Here is an 18,841-nt window from a genome sequence, read left to right as displayed (position 1 = left end):
CATGAGGTCCACAGTTTATTTTCACAGCAGTTAGTTCTTTCTTTCTTTCTTTCTTTCTTTCTTTCTTTCTTTCTTTCTTTCTTTCTTTCTTTCTTTCTTTCTTTCTTTCTTTCTTTCTTCTTTCTCTCTCTCTCTCTCTCTCCCTCCCTCCCTCCCTCCCTCCCTCCCTCCCTTCCTTCCTTCCTTTCTTTGCATAGATGAAACAACAGCAGTGAATCTAGCCGGCACTGACAATAGTCAAGATGGAAGAACCAGTCTGAACCAGTCATCACTGTGGTCTTCCTTCTTATTGGTTCCTAAGATGGGGAAGGCTTACATGACATGCCCTTGGTGAGGTAGAAACACTCATTTGAATCAGTCTTCATTCCTGACTGAGCTCATGTTGCTTTAACATTGTGTGTGAAGAAATGGGAAGCTGGCTTAAATCCCCTTTGTTGTGTCCCAAAGTACACGGTAGCGTTAAGACAAAGCACGTACATAACTGATATTTATTCTGAAACAGACAATGTTTTTAACCAAGTGACACATACTTTGAAAGAAAAAAATGACAAACTATAAGAATTCATATTTAGTTACTTTTAGTGTAAATATTTTGCTAAAAATAATGACATGAGTTTTTTATTTCAAATACAATAATTGATAAATTGTATAGTTAATGAAAATATTCAAAGATTAGAGTGAAAATAAGATTTACAGAAAAAAATTATATATTGCTGAGTGTGCTGAAAGACTGAACTGACATGATCACTTTATCCTGTTCAATTTTAAAAAATCTGGATAAGTGAGACAGTTGATTAGCTTGATCTGTTTGGGAGGCATCCAGGCAGTGGGACCGGGACCTGTCTTCAGTGCATGAGCTGGCAGTTTGGAACCTGGGGCTTGTACAGGGACACTTGGCTCAGCCTGGGAGGAGGGGACTGGACCTGCCTGGACTGAACCTACCAAGTTGAACTCAATCCTCAGGGAAGTCTTTTCCATGGAGGAGATGGGAATGGGGGGGGTAGGCTGGGGGGAAGGGGGCGCGGGAGGGGGGAGAACAAGGGAATCCATGGCTGATATGTAAAATTAAATTAAATTATAAAATAAAATTAAAAAATAAAAAAAATCTGTGTATGTCTATGAACCACTATTTCTTAAATGATTGGTTTATGATGACATAAGCTAAATACAGGTAGCTGTGTTTCAACATATAAAGCAAACCAAGTAATTTTAATGTAATATGAATAAAAATACAATTGCTATAGCTTTACTTTCTTTCTTCAGGTGAACCTTAAGAAGTTACCATCATGTTTGGCATGGGGCAAAAAGTCAATACCCAGAAGGCACCAGCCTCTCCTTTCTCCACGTTATTAATGTGTGAAGCGTCATTCTGTCGTTACACTCCAAACAAAACAATGCTGAGAAGCTAGTGTCCTACTGAAAATAGCTACAAAATACACCTCATTTTAATTTTTGAGTTATTATTAATCTCGTGGTAAATAAACAATCTGTTTATTTTGAAATTGATTTAATAAATAGTTTAAATTTTTTGTTTTAATTTCTAAAATAGTACTGATCTACATCGCCTACAAATGCAAAATGAATTTTGTGTTTTCAGTAAGTTTCAATGGTTCAAGTATTTCCTGAGAAGAAGACAAGAATAATCACAGTGAAGTATTTCCTTCCTTATGAAGTATCCTTTCTTGCCTTCAGACAGCTATTCTGGGTCAGTAAGAGATTTCCTTCTAGATCCATTTCTCCAGCCCAGTCTTCTTGTATGAAGTCATAATGTAGAGCAAGTATCTTAAGGTGAACATCTCAAATTTGTAGCCTCTGCTTTGGTCTCCTTAGGCACCAGTGCCTGTTCTCCATAACATCTGTATTGTTATGGAGACCACAGAGTCATCCTGACCACATCCTTTCTACATATCCTCTGTGGCACATTGGTCCTGAGTCCAATTTACTCTGTATCTGACACTTTTTATGTTTATTCTTCCCAGTCATCCCTAATTGTTGCTTCCCCATTTCAACTATCTGTGACGCATCGACTTAAACATGTATACTATATCACAGGTCTCTACTCTTTTAATAATTGAGCACCTGGTTTATTGTATGGAATTACGAAACCAATGTCCTCCTACTAGTTCATCCTCTATGATAGGACACCAAATGAAAAGCAAGGTCTTGAATAGTGTGGCTTCTTTCCAAATGCCATATCCAGATTTACTGTGGTTTCTTTTCTCCGGTCTTCTTATGCGCTTTCTCTAGATAGAATTCCTCACACACAGCAACTACCTAGTTTTTCTTCAAGCGTCACTTTTAATGCCACCACTTTCTGAAACCATCATTTTCCTTTACCAACTACAGGTCCCTGTCCTAAGTTTTCGTTAAGTTTTATAAATGGACATGGCAGAGGGGATAGAGAGATGGCTGAATAGTTAAAAGCATTTGTTGCTGTTGCAGAGGAAGTGAATTTGATTCCCAACAACTGTCTGGAGGAACACAACTGTTTGTTACTCTAGCTCTGGGGAATTTGTCATCCTTTTCCAGCCTAAACAGATACCCACATATAAGAAGCATAAACACACACACACACACACACACACACACACACACACTCACACAACACACACATTTTTTTTTTATAAATTGAATTTTATATACCTCAGTATTTTAGCAAAGCTCACATCATAGAATGTGCTTTAATGTTCTTTCTGGTTCTATTAGTTTCAGAGGAGAGAAGAATATGTATATCCACATGTATAATCGTATCAAGTGGCCCTATCAGTGCATGATGTAGGTAATGATAAGCAACAAGAGCAATCTTATTAAAGAATATTATGCTGCTGTTTCTCATTAACGTATGGGTCATTTAACCTTAATGATAAGCAATGTCATGCACTGGTTTAGACTCTAGCAGCCTCAGTTCAGTGATGGCTATCTAATTTGCATACCTATAATCTTCAAAAAGAGATTTAGCCTCATCCTTGTCAAATGGAGATGACAATAGATAGTATCTACTTCATAGGATTTGCAGAAAGATCATTCACATGTAAATATACACTAGCTAACTTAGAATAATACCTGGAAAGACATTATTAATTTTATTAAGTATTATTTCTAACATATACCTTATTACTAAAAAGCACTTACTTTCGCAAGTGTCAATTGTACATTTGAATTATGACTAGATTGTGTCATTACGAGATTCTATGATGTTTGCTTCATTCAGACATTTAATATACAGTTCCCCAGACTGCACTGACATTATTCTAGACATTAAGGGAAAGAAACAGCTATAAACTCAGTCCTTACATTAAGCAATTCAATAGAGCCAAGAGATAGGAAACCTCAACACATGGCTAAAGCTAACCTAATAGCAGTACATAAACTTATGCCTGAGAGATGAGAAAATTACATGTTTCTTGAATATCCAAAAAAAAAAACCAAAGTCCCCAATTTTGAAATTGATACTTTAAATTTTATGTTAAAGAACTAAAATTATAAACTGAGGAAAAATTTATCTTGTTGAGTAAAATAATTTTAAATCCAAGATATGGAGTTATAAGCCATCATGCTTTGCTCAATAAAACCCATAGATAATACAGAGGCTCTTGTAGCCTCTGTAGACTTCAGCATTCCCTATATTTGGTTGCTATTTGCTCCCCAAGCAGTCAAAACTGTAAATTTGAGTTAGATGTGTTATCGTGTATGCTATTTAGATAGAAAAGGAGGTGTCAACACCCATAAGCCAGACAAAAGAGAGGAAGATAAAAAATGAATGAAGCCGATAATTAAAACCATTAAAAATTTAAGAATCTTAGAGATAATTTAGTGCAAATCTTTAATGTTCAAGATGAAGGCACTGAGGTCCCATGTGGGCTTGGATCAATGTCACTCCGCTCATTGGATGCAAAGCAGGAACTGTAACCCAGGTGTCTTAGCAGCCATACTCATTAATTTATCCTAAAGAAAATGACAGCTGAGCAGCATTTCAGACACATAAGCCTTTCTTCCATTCTCTAATGCATTCCACAGTTCAAGGTCAGTAATTAAGGTAAAGCCTTCCTACCAATGAATTCATTCCTGAAGAAAATAGCATAAGAGGCCTAGGTAGGAGGAAGAATGGCAAAAACCCAAGAGGTTTGACATTGGTTTTACCGTACTGGGAGAACTAAGGAGCATAGATTTTAAATTAAGCAGGGAACTGGAGACACATAAGATGCTAAAGACAAGATTGTTCTTTATTACAAATAAATGAAATAAAAGTAAATTAAACGAAAATAACTTCACAACTAACAGTAAAGTTGCTGAATGCTTAGAAGAATGACTCTTATAAAATTACCCAAAAACTGTTATGTAGAAACTCACAAATCTTAATCATTCTTTCCAAATATGTAAACTATTAAGTTTACATTAATTTTCAAGGAAGTAAAGCCCTGTATCTTTAAAGTTGATGGTCAAAGACTTTATACTCTTAAAAGCATAATAGCTAGTATACTTTAAGCTATCTGAAATGTAAAAATGAGGTTTCCATAACCACTCCATTTTTTATTTATGAGTTGTAAACTTTAGCGTGTTTTAACATTTTCTTGCCTATATTTAGGTCCCTTGATATTTATGTTTTACAGAAACGAGAAGTTGATCAACACTTACAAGATCCTGTGTTTCTGACAAAGAATGTCCTTTGTGTTTGTGGGCTGCTGAAGCAGTCCTTAGCTAGGTTATCAGAAGCCACGCCCTGGACTTTAGCTTTAAGATGGAATGTAGCAAAAACATCATGGTTTCTTTTATTTCACTTTACCACTGGGATATATGTTCCCAGTCCAGTGTTTCTTTCAATGGGTAGTTTTTATACATGTGATGGAACATAACACTCTATACATAATATTACATATTATATGTGTGATTTTCTACCACAAGTTTTATAATAGTATATTTAAAATCAAGCTTTAATAACAAGGTACCAACAACAAAATGAATATATGAGGCTTCAGTGCAAAGTTAGTATTATTTCGGGAATATAAGGTTTACTTCATAGAAACTTCAGTCCATGACAGAATCAGAATTAGAAAACAATTCAATTTATATATACCCTCTTTCATGTCTTGTGTCTGTTACCTATATCTAAACCTCCTTCATCCCCTTACACTACTCTTTCTATTTCCCCTCTTCTTCACATTATTGCACCTACATGTATATTTGTTCACATATGTAGATAAATTATTGGCTAGATTCCTCATGTAGGAGAGAATAATTTTTTGTAAGATTGTGTGACCTTGTTTAATATTATACATTCGGTTCTGAATGCCAATTCTGACTCCATAGAAGTTAAATGAGTTGTATGGACTGAGTTTGATTAATTTTGTTGTGTGGTTTTATTTGCATGGTTTTAAAAATTGAGCTTATAAAGTTAAAAAAAACTATTAATAAAGAAATATACTAGTAAAGACTACAAGACTGGACAGCATTCCTAGATGGGACATCTATATTATCCCTTCCCAGACAGAGTTTAGAAAACATAGTTGAAGAGCGCAGAAAGATTGTGAGAGACAGATGGGGGTGACATAAAATACTGTCTTCTGGACATGATAAGACTATTAACTGTGGAACTCATAGCAGCCGTGGAGGGCTGTACAAAACTGTGCTCCTGCCAGCTCTCCTTTCATGAGTCCATTCCTGATCAAGCAAAGAATGACGGGAGGAGAAGTTTGTCGTCCACTGCACACAAAATGTGCTGCACCAGGGGAAGCACATGAGCACACACAGCACCCAAAAAGCCAGATCCCCCCAAACACAGTAGTGACTGTATAGAGAGGGAGCATCATTTGCCCTCCAGGGAGTTTGGTGTGTGTGTGTGTGTGTGTGTGTGTAATTTGATAACATGTATTATACACATGCATCTTTCTTCATTTGTTCTTGTGTAGGTCTTATTTGCAGGTAATTACAGCTATTGTGAGTTCATAAGTATAACGACTATATCACATCCACAAGACCATTCCGTGGTGCCTCTCCTCATCCTCCAGCTCTCTCCTTACGGCTTCTGTAATGCTCACTGAGCTCTAGAAGCAGAAGGAGGGGTGATAAGGATATGCCATTTAGAGCTGAGAACTTATTCATTTATTCTCATTTGACCGGTTATGAGTTTCTTCATTGACAGCTGCCCACTGCAAAATAAAGCTTCTATAACCAAGGAATGTTTAGGAAGCCCAGGTATATAAATATAAGCAAATTTAGAAAGTATTGTATGACAGACATTTTCTGGGGAAACACAACACAACACACACACACACACACACACACACACACACACACACACACACACACACTTCTGGTTACCAGGAGCTTACAACAGACCAAAGTATTGACTGTACCAATGTTCAATGTGGTCAACCAACAAGTATCTTTAATTAGAGTTACTTATGGGAGTATAGGTGTGGGGTAGCTTACAGCGACCAGGGATAATTCAAATCAGCTGCATTACTACATAACTTACCATAACCATCCCTTTCTCTATCCCATCCTCTAACCCTGTCCCTGCTTAAACCTTTAATCTCCAGTGTTCCACACCCCCTCTCCTTTCATATCACACATGGTCTACAATTCCACCTAATTACATTGTTGAATTAGGTTCTAAGATAGTAAATTTCCACATGGCTTTTTCATATACTCTTCCTTTAAGTTGTATTGATGCTTAGTATTAAATTAAACACAGATGTTTTAGTTAATGGTCTTTTTTCCTTCTAGATTTCAAGAAGGCTCTGTGGCCTGTGGTGGCTCCCACTTTCCTTTGGATTGGCCTAAATTCAAGGGCAACATTTATATTAGTAGTTCTTTGTTTACAGAATATTTTCTTCAGATTATTTCAATAAAAACAATGACTTTTTTTTAGAAAATGATAATGATAAGTAATAAGAAATATAAAAACAACAATATGTTAATATATATAATAAAACTCACATATATCTTTCCTGAAAGTTTTATATGAACTTCTGCATGTATAGTTATTAGCACTATATGTCCAAAACGACATTCTATATTTGTTTTGATAAATAGGTATATCATACTGACTGTGCATGGATGTGGTTTTCTCATTATTTAGCAATTTGTGTGGTTACATTTCCCTATTTCCCCATAATTATTTAAAAGACTACCAAGAAACCTTTGTACACATGTAGATACATAATTTTATGATTGTATTTTTGTTGTAATCCCAAGATTAAAGTTAAAATTTCCTAGATATCTTTCGAAAAATATAAAGAAGCAAACCAGATCATGTATATGGCAATTATTAAGCACTAAAAACCTAATTCTCCCTTTTTCTCATGGAGCCTGAACCCATGCAGTTTCTCCTCAGTCTATTGCCTTCCGTGTGGTCTAATAATCAACATGTTTCCCTTTGAATTTGGGCTTTACCTCCTCTAACATATTCCGTCTAGTGGTTTTCACATTCAACGACTGCCATGTTCATTTCACTGTCCCTGGGAAGCATTTCCAGTGAGAACAAAGAGGCCTTGTAACTGCGAATGTGTACCCTTCCTGCTCCCCTTCCATCTCTCCTGCTTATTTCTTAGATAGATCATGAGAGCTTTATGGAGCTGAGAAGCTGAGATTTCCTTGACTGATCTGGACAACTGTAGCATGTGACTTTCAAGTGAGGTTTCATGGAAATCTTTCTTTGACGTGAGACTCTGCTGGAAGCCATGCTCTTCTTTGGCCCCTTTCTAACACCGGTTCTACTTCCATACTCCCCTCGGTTTGCCTTGGAGTTCTTCTTAATAAATTACTTTCATATGACTTTTCCTCGGAGCTTTCTAATGGAAAAGCCACACTATGGTAAATATGTTTGAATGCATTATGCAGCCTTCTTAATAACGTCTATTTCCAGGAGATTTTCTGTCCCCAACTGGATTAAATCCTAAGATATATTAATGACCTCATAGGACAAGTTGTTAGATTATGTTATTCAAACTGTTTGTTGTTGTAGAGGAGGAGGTTTGGCCGTATAGCCCAGATTGCTCTTTAACCTCAGATTACCCTCCTCAGCCTCCTATGTGTTAGGATTACAAGCATGTACCAGCACACTCACACTCAGCTCTTTAAGTTTGCTTGAATTACCATACTTCTGCATCACCTGGCACCTCTCATATTGACAAATACATATATATATATATATATATATATATATATATATATATATATGACATGGGAAGGGTTTGAGTAGGGAGAGGGTGGGTTGGAAACGCATGTATCGAATTGCAGAAAAACATGTTAAGAACCTTCAGCACAACATACAAAACAAAAACAAGATAAAATTATTTTCTTCCAACATAATAAAAATTTGAGAAATTGAGGACTCTCTCATCTGCATAGTTTCTGCCCCAAAATTTTAGATTCAGTTTGAGGTAATCCTGGTCTATATAAGAAATTCCAGGACAGCCAGGAATACATAGAGAGACCCTGTTCCAAATTAGTTAATTAATTAAAATACCAAATCTACTTCAAATTTGTTCACAACTTATATTTGCAATGTTACAAGATTCTTCCACTCGTTGATCTTGGGTTGAACAAGGTTTTCTTTGAGACTTACTTGTTTCTATTTTGTATGTATGAAAAATTTGCCTGCATGTATGTGTGTGTACCACATGTGTGTCTGGTGCTTACAGACATCAGAAGAGTAGGTCAGATTCCCAGGAACTGGAGTTATGGATGACTGTGAGCAATCATGTGGATACAGGAAATTAAACACAAGTCCTCAGCAAGAAGAGCAAATACTCTTAACCACTGAGTCATCTCCCTAGCCTCCAAAGCATTTTTGATTCATAATTAACTCACCTATTAACTGAAAGCTTGTTTTGTATATAAATAATTTCCCAAAGATTTTTTAACTGAGATAGACCTTTCCTGAATGTTGTAAATTAATCAAATTGTTTTATTCTATTCTTAGTCATATGAATTAGGTATTGAATAAATTAATATATTGAAATTAGTATTCCAAAATATGCAAGTGTGTTATCAACTGTGATATATATTGTAGTTTGAATGTACATTCATGAACAAATAATAACCAATGAAGAGTTATAAGAAAATGTCGTATTTCCAATTATATCACATAAGTAAGTGGATAAAATATGCAGATGTGAGTAGATAAAATATTTTGGAATAACTACTACAAAAATTAACATCTACAAAGGAAATAAAACTATATTTTTTCTCTGATGTATAAAATTAGCTTGATTACATTAATATTTACTATTTTAATTTAGAAGCTTTAATAAAGTAATATATCATTTTCAATTTATTATATAGCTAATTAAATTATAAGCCAATATATTATTTTTAAATGTCATTGAACAAGAGACATTTTAGAAACAGAGATATATAAATAGACCTCCAGCTGATATTAAAATAACAAAAGCCAAGACATTAATCAATATGTTACAGAAGAGACAGGGAGATCAATAACTAGAACTAAGAGCTCAGATAGAAATCAGGTTTCTATGTAAGAAATATGAGGGGAAATTTACGATGTCAGTTGAGTATGATTGATTAATCAGTGAATTTTACGGGGGAAATCAATAAGAGATTTAAACCCAAATCTATTTTGATTATGCCTTCACTTACATTAAAATTAACCAGAGAAAGAACTGAAACCTGATTTCAGGATGTAGAAGGAATAATTCCTTACATGCAAGCTTACTAGATTTAATTACATATATAAAATAAATTTATAAATTATGAACATAGATCTGACAATTAGCAATGAGTGTATTTCTGGTATCAACGGCTTTCTTTACATTCTCATCACACTGATACCTGTGTCTTATATGTTGTTATGACAAATATTTTACCTGTGCAGATTAGAAAAGGTAAGACATATCTAAGGTCTCATAGCCAGTGCTGGATTATAAGGTTGATCCAAGCCACTCTGAGTTTAAACTTTGTATTCTACCTTTATGGAACTCAGTGTCCCAGTGTTAAAATAGTAACATTTCCAATATAGTGATAAATAATTCCTAGAAAATATTTTGAAGCAATTATGCCACAAGTTAGATAATATCCAACATATAGTAAGCTTGTGCCATCCTTAATTTTATTACACTTATTTATTTAGTGCTTATGGGCATGAATGTGTATTTTTATGGTTGTAAAGACATACTTTCCATAGTGTGCGTGTGATAGTCAGAGGATAACTTGAAAGAATCAGTTCTCTCCTTCCACCTTGTACATAACAGAGATCAAACAACTTGTCAGCCTCGGTGTCAAGTGTCTTAACCTGCTGAGCCATCTCCATAGTATGCGTATGTCATTTTGCATTAAGCATTCCATTCTCCTCCAAATCACAAAATCCAACTGTTCAATACTGAGCAGATCATGTTGCTCAATTACAAAGAAAGAATTTCTCCTTTTCTCAAAAACTATGCTGTCCCAGGTAGGTATTGGAGCGGAATGAAGGATATGAACTAAACTGCATATTGATCATAGTTAATCAGTCTTGAGTCTTTACTGTGTCTACTGTAAGTCAATGTACACTGAAGCTCCTTATGAAGCTTACATGCTGGTAGATTGAGCGGGAAACAAAAACAAAGCAAACAAAAATAAATATGGAATATGAAGTGGTAACAACTAACATATAAAATGTGACAATGAGTCGAGCATGGAGAACATCATGGATTGCAAAAGCTTGGGAACTTTAAGCTTTCTGAAGGCTGTCTGTTTTAGATATGAGAGGCCTGAACATAGTGAGATATTAAAATGCTATGAAGATATCAGGAGGAAATATTTTCTAGAAGGAGAAACCTTTAAGAAAGTGAGATTCAGCCAGGCGGTGGTGGTGGTGGTGGTGGTGGTGGTGGTGTTGGTGGTGGTGGTGGTGGCACACGCCTTTAATCCCAGCACTCGGGAGGGAGAGGCAGGTGGATCTCTGTGAGTTCAAGTCCAGCCTGGTCTACAAAGTGAGTTCCAGGAAAGGTGCAAAACTACAGAGAAACCCTGTCTCGAAAAACAAAAACAAAAACAAAAAAAAAAAGTGAGATTCAAGTCTATCTGCTAGGGTTCAAGCAAGAAAAGGAAACCCAAAGATACTCTGAGGAAATTATGAGCAAAAAAAATGTGTGGAACAAGCACATTCTATACACATTCCCACTCTGCACAGATTGCATGTGTCTCCCTTCACATCTTAATGACAGTGGAGTTTGTGTCTGAATATGGAGTAGCTAGAATCTGAAACCACAAATTCCTTAACATTCACAGAAAGCATCAACATGAGCTTCTAATAGAATTCTATGAATGTTAAATATGCCTAAGAGGCTCATGTGTTGAATGCTTGCTGTTTGAAGAGAGTATGGACCCTTTCAGTGGTGGGGTCTGGCTGGTGAAAATTGCTCACTGAAGGGACATCTTTGGAAGTAATGTTCACATGTGGTTCCACCATTTGTCTCTGTCTTCTTGTTCATTTCCACGTGAGAAGTTTCTGTCACATACTCTGACCACTGTAAACAAAGTCAAGCCTTGATGTACTAAACTGTGAGTCCAAATACATCCTCTTCTCTGCCATGTATTTTGGTAGTGGTAGCATAAAAGTAACTCACCAGGGTTGAAGCTTTCTTTGATGAAACATCATATATTTGAAATTGTTAAATTATTTTATGTGCCAGCAACCCCACATCTGACAGAGGACTGATATCCAGAATATATAAGGAACTCAAGAAATTAGACATCAAAATGCCCAACAGTCCAATTAAGAAATGGGCTATAGAGCTAAACAGAGAATTCTCAACAGAGGAAACTCAAAGGGCTGAAAGACATTTAAGGAATTGCTCAACATCCCTAGTCATCAGGGAAATGCAAATCAATACAACTCTGAGATACCACCTTATGCCTGTCAGAATGGCTAAGATCAAAAACACTGAAGACATCTTATGCTGGAGAGGATGTGGAGCTAGGGGAACTCTAAGATCAAAAACACTGAAGACACCTTATGCTGGAGAGGATGTGGAGCTAGGGGAACTCTCCTCCACTGCTGGTGGGAATGCAAGCTTGTACAACCACTTTGGAAATCAATATGGCGATTTCTTAGAAAATTGGGAATCCATCTCCCCCAAGATCCAGCTATACCACTCTTGGGCATATACCCAAGGAATGCTCAACCACACCACAAGAACACTTGTTCAGCTATGTTCATATCAACATTGTTTGTAATAGCCAGAACATGGAAACAACCTAGATGCCCTTCAACTGAAGAATGGATAAACAAAATGTGGTACATATACACAATGGAATACTACTCAGCAGAGAAAAACAATGACATGATGAGGTTTGCAGACAAATAGATGGATCTAGAAAAAATCATCCTGAGTGAGGTAACCCAGACTCAGAAAGACAAACATGGTATGTACTCACTCATAGGAGGATACTAGATGTGGAACAAGGATGACTGGACTGCTACTCACATCACCAGGGAGGCTACCTGGAAAACAGGACCCCAAGAAAGACACGGGGATCGCCCAATGACAGAGAAATGGAATGAGATCTACATGAACAGCCTGGACATGAGTGGGGGTAGTGAAGGGCAAGGGTCGAGGGAAAGAGAGCTTGGGGGAGCGGGAGATCCCAGCTGGGTCAACAATAGAGAGGCAGAACAAGGAATAGGAGACCATGGTAAATGAAGACCACATGAGAATAGGAAGAAGCAAAGTGCTAGAGAGGCCCACAGAAATCCACAAAGATACCCCCACAACAGACTGCTGGCAATGGTTGAGATACAGCTTGAACTGACCTACTCTGGTGAAGGGATGGCCAAACACCCCAATTGTTGTGCTAGAAACCCCATCCAACTACTGAGGGATCTGGATGCAGAGATCCATGGCTAGGCCCCGAGTGGATCTCTGGGAGTCCAATTAGTGAGAATGAGGAGGGTTTATATGAGCGAGAATTGTTGAGACCAAGGTTGGATAAAGCACAGAGACAAATAGCCAAACGAATGGAAACACATGAACTATGAACCAATGGCTGAGGGGTCACCAACTGGATCAGGCCCTCTGAATGGGTGAGACAGTTGATTGGCTTGATCTGTTTGGGAGGCATCTAGGCAGTGGGACTGGGTCCTGTGCTCATTGCATGAGTCGGCTGTTTGAAACCTGGGGCCTATGCAGGATCACTTGGCTTGGCCTGGGAGGAGGGGACTGGACCTACCTGGACTGAGTCTACCAGGTTGATTTCAGTCCGCGGGGAAGGCTTTGCCCTGGAGGAGGTGGGAATGGGTGGTGGGCTGGAGGGAAAGTGAGGGGGGCGGGAGGGGGCGGAGGGGGGAGGAGGGGGGCGGGAGGGGGGAGAACAAGGGAATCCGTGGCTGATATGTAGAACTGAATTGTATTGCAAAATAAAAATTAAAAAAATTAAATAAAAAAAATTATTTTATATGAACTAAATCAGGAAATGTACCACTTAAAATACATTTTAGTAGAGCAAATTAACATTTATCTGATTTGTATCCACAGAGAAAAGATAATATCCTAAAACAGTGCATTTTGGAAATTCATATTTATGTTCTATTTATGTGAGAGGAATAATACTGTATTTGTGCTGTTTTATATATAAGTTTAGTATTGGGTCTCACTTATAACTCAAAAAGTTTGTTTCAAAATAACTGCAATGTTAAGCACTATGGAGTTAGAAAAACAAGTTTTGGAAGTAAAGAACAACAGTGGGAGACTATCCATTTCAAAAGGTTATGATAGGTTAAAACACAATTTCAATAAACTGTATTTAGTGAAAATTTTATAGGGAATTCCTCTACTTTTAATATAATTATAGCAACAGAATTCTTTGACTCTAGGAAATCTACATTTAAACATAGAAAGAAAACAGATTGAAATATCCATACATAATATATGTACCAATATAAATTCATACTCTTATACATGCATATACATATATACATTTGAGTGATTGATACACTGATCCAATAACATAATTATAATTAGGTTGTAATCATAAATAAAAGCATGGACTATTACCTCTCTCTGCACCTTGAATCTTTGTATGAAAAAGAAAAAAATAAATTAAAAATAGAAATACTGATCATCATCCTTCTACTCTAAATTCATATCAAAATTGTATTTCCTATGGTGGTATTTAGTATATTACAGTGTAACTCTCACATTTTCAAATGAGGCAACTAAAGACTGAAGAAATAGTATCTTCAAGGTTATCTGCACTCTAAGAGGTAGAAGTAGAATTTGACCAAACATATTCTGTGAAGCATTTTGTTCTCATTCAAGTGACTATCTACACAAAATCATCTCAAGTAGCTGAGGAGTTACAGTTGATTAATGTACAGAAAAGACATGGTAGTATTCATGGGACAGTGGAGAGGACAGAGAGCTGGTCAGCTCCAGCTCACTACTTGTTTTGCAGTTGTACATGGTCCAGCACTGATGTTCTTTAGTCAGCAGATTTTTTAATAGAAATTGAAATTCCTACTTAAAACTAAGACCCACAAGTGATTCAGATTCACAGGCAGGGTGGGCATCACTCATGTAGTAGTGTGCTGTGTGTATAAATGTAAGTCTTCACAGATGTATTAGGAGGATTGTTTGACTTGTGGCGTAGACTCTGCATATCATCCCTTCACTTTAAGTTTCTTAGTGGAATCTGTCTCTCTAAACATATAACTTCTAAATGATTTACAGGATTCAAATCAAGGCCTAAATTAATGTTTGTTTTTGTTTCTCTCACTGGATGCATTTCATGATTGTGTTTTCAGGGTTCTGATATCTAAAGTGTTTTCTTGGGACCAGAGGAAAAAACATTAAAAGAGTAGCTTGGAGGTCAACACTCTTTTCTAATATTCCGGCCACAGAACTTCTAATACTCCGTAGTGGGATTCTGTCTGTTAATTTAAAAGAGCCCAGTGCCTAGTGACTGAAGAGCGCTTGAGGGTTACAAACTAAGCCAGGAAGACAAGTTAAGACAATGGGAAGAAACAGACTGCTTATCATTTATTAGCACTGTCTTTATGCCAGAAGGCTCTATTCAAATCATGAAAAGCTGAAAAATTCACAACCACAAACTATAATAATTAACAATTTCATTACAGTATGTCCACTGAAGCAATGCTATTGTTAACACTCCTTTTTACCCAGACAAATATCAAATTTTTACATCAACAAAAACTTCTTAATAATATGTTTATCTCTTATTTCATCTTACCTTATAAAAGCTCCAAAATGGAGAAGGGAGTTGGCATTCCATGAAGTAGGCATGACAAGAGTGCCATAGCAATGTAGAGGTGTATCAGTGTCATGGTTTGGATCTCTGAGTGTGTTCTATGAGGATTCCTTTGCCAGAGGCTTGGTCCTGAGTGTGAGTTAAGCTGGCAGAATATTTAAGAAAGCCTTTTGAGATGACTGCCCTTGGAAGAGGTTAATAATAATTTCAGAGACTGACTAGAATGAGATTGGTTTTAGAAGACCGGGGTGCTATTAAAGGAAAAAAAATTCAAACTTGGCCCCTGAATTCCACTGGCTTCCTTTATTGCTGTCCAACATTTTGCATATGTATTCTCATCATGAAATACTCTAGAGTTAAGCAGAATCCCGTACCATCTGCTGTGGAAAAATTCTCTTGTACACTGTAAAGATTTGTCACTCAAATTGGTTTAATAAAACACCAGATTGGCCAGTAGCTAGGCAGGAAGTATAGGCAAGCAAAATGGGCATGCTGTGGCGAGAAAAGGTACCAAGCCATGTGGCAGTGTATAGATAAGAAATATGGGTTAATTTAAATGTGTGAGCTAGTTAGTAATAAGACTGAGCTATTGGCCAATCATTTGTAATCAATATTAAGCCTCTGAGTGATTATTTGAGAGCAGCCAATAGACAGGAAAATTCCTCCTACAAATGGTGACCAGTGTCTGGCAACAAAGATCCACATGAAACCTGAGAAAACTTTAAAAGGTTTCTAACTACACAAAAAAGGAGCCAAACTTGGCTTCCTATTCTCATGTCTCTCATGCTGGCCACAGTATAGCTGACAGCTACCAGCTTGTCATGAGCTAAGCCACTTGTTAGGCTCCCATAGTCTCACATAGGCCACCGTACAGAGAGGCATTTCTCAGCCACTGCCTATAGGCTTAAGCTACTAGTGCAAACTCCACCAGCATACTGTGTGGCAGGTTGGGGATTTTGTTCATGCAGACAGAAAAGGTTACAGATACACAGTAGAGAAAGATTCAGATGGAAAAAACTCTAAATGGATTGCAATGTGTTTAAAAATATACATAGGGTTGGGAGAGTGAAGGGAAAGTATAAACAATCATTAAAAAGAAATATATAGTTTTAAAATAATAAAAAAGTTCTTAAAAGGGGAGTAAATAATATAAAAGAAATAAAACCATGTAAAGATGGAAAGTACACACAGAAAATGGATTCTGTATGTTATTGTGTTGTCTTTAGATTTTCTGATTGCTAATAAACACCTGTTAAGATGCATTGGATTATGAAAATTGCTGGATTAAACCAACATATATATTTTTAAAATGTCTTGAATTCAAAATGGAAGTCAAGAGAAATGCCACTTTGGGAGAGAAGTTATGGTTTTATATCCACAGAAAATAAAAGCTATGGCTCACCTTTAACTATCACAAGTTAAAGGTGATCAGGTTTGATTGAGGAAGGCACCCTGAAAATCCTGGCTACAGACATAAAGAAATAAACATAGAAGAACTATAAGACACATGATATATATCTTACCTGCTCAAACAAAAAAAATTCACTTTTGACTGACTTGTGTACAATGCACAATCTATACTTGTATTAATGGAGATATATATGTTACCTTTAAAAGTTTATGTATTTTCAAAACAAGGGGATCAGACACAAATAAAAACAGATGGCTCAGGTGATCTAACATCCAAAACAGCTTCAAAGATGCTGACTGAGATGATCCCTCATAGAATACTTCAGCCAAGACTTAACAATTATCCTGATTTTCTCAAGCTTCCCCCAAAGATCCCAGTGCCCCCAGACAACAGGAAGCAGTATAGAAAAAAACATGACACCCACATTCCCGAAATATTTGTTATTAATATTTATTATCATTTAAGGAGTGTTGGTTATAAGTTGTTATTGGTCATTGGTTAAAAAAAAGCTAAACAAAAGAGTTAAATTCAAAGATCTCTTTCTATAAAGAGAAAGGAAGGATATAGAAATGATGAGATAAAAGGGTAGATTATTGAATCTACTTTAATCTAAAAAACAACTATTAATCTCAAAATATTTTATATTGGTATGGATTTTGGTTTATTGATATAAATTTAAAGTTATTTTTGCTATACTATATGTATGTTTCTATTCTGGTTTGGGGTGTTGTGATTATGCAACTCATCTAAAAATGCAATGTATAATTAAGAAATACAGATTAATAGCCATCTATAATAGTCAAACATATAGTCATATTAGGTATGTTTTCAAGGCCATGTACAAAGTATATTTAGATAGATAGGTAATCTTCAAACACTTCAAAGACACACAGAATATGACATTTAATATGTTTAATAACCTAAGGCTTTTCATGACAGTGAGACACATCTGCTCCTAACAGCACCAATCTACTTCAGAGAAAATTATGGACATCAAAGAACCCCTGTATGGACTTTGCTTTCTTTATGACAAAAACTAATCATTTGGGTAAAAAACTGCCCTTGCCTCAATAGCTGACAATACACTGTTTAAATGGGACCGGCAGGATTTAAAACAGGCAACTGCCAAACTTTGCTAAAACAAGATAGGGCAGTCCTTCAAAAATTCCCTGCTTCTCAGAAATGTCTGTCAAATATACTAGGCCTTTAGGCCAAAGATAAATGCCCCATTGTTACAGAAGAACATAGGGTAACTGTCCAGGCATCCAGATGTCTCTGTCAATAGATAACATTTCACCCTTTTGGAGTATTTGATGGAGTTGAAGACTAGATGGTTATAATTACAATTTTCCTTAGTTATGATAAAAAAAAATTAGATGTAAAGCTTTAGACTCACTAAGATAAGATAGATTACAGGGTATTTTCTCTAATTTTGCCAAATACAAATTGTCAGGATATTGTAACTGTAATTATTACTTAATAGTTGCTTTTGTTGTATATAATTTTACTATGTTAAAATTAAAACCCTTTTTAATTAGACAAAAGGGGGAAATGCTGTAGAATAATCCTCTTGTACACTGTAAAGGTTTGTCACTCGAATAAGTTTAATAAAATGCTGATTGTCCCGTAGCCAGGCAGGAAGTATAGACAGGGCGATCAAACTAAGGATGCTGGGATGAAAAAGGGAAGAGTCAAGAGAGTCTCGAGGAGACACAAAGATCTCACAGATGCCATGCTGAGAAAAGGTACCAAGCCATGTGGCAAAGCATAGATAAGAAATATGGATTAATATAAATGTGAGGGCTAGTTAGTAATAGGACTGAGCTATTGACAGAGTATTTGTAATTAATATTAAGCTTCTGAGTGATTATTTGAGAGTGGCTATAGGACAGGAAAACTCTGCCTACAGCCTTCCATGTTCATGGACTTCTAGAATCATGTGAAGTGTAGCCACGTCTCTTTCTTTTGCATATTTCTCAGCATTATGTATTTCACTATAACAATGGAAAATGGACTAACACATTGGTCATGTTACTGAAAATTTTAAAACTATGAATTTTAAAATCATCACTCAGATTACTTTTAAATGAATCAGACGCTACAAGTTGCCAGAGTGCATTTCTCTCCCTCTTGTCATTTTTTGTTATTTAGTCTCTATCCTGTATAAAAGGATACAGAAATGAACCTCTGATGAACAAAATCTACTTGAATATATGGATG

Source organism: Peromyscus eremicus, chromosome 11, assembly GCF_949786415.1.
Source record: "Peromyscus eremicus chromosome 11, PerEre_H2_v1, whole genome shotgun sequence".
NCBI lineage: Eukaryota > Metazoa > Chordata > Mammalia > Rodentia > Cricetidae > Peromyscus > Peromyscus eremicus.
This window is presented reverse-complemented; position numbering follows the sequence as displayed.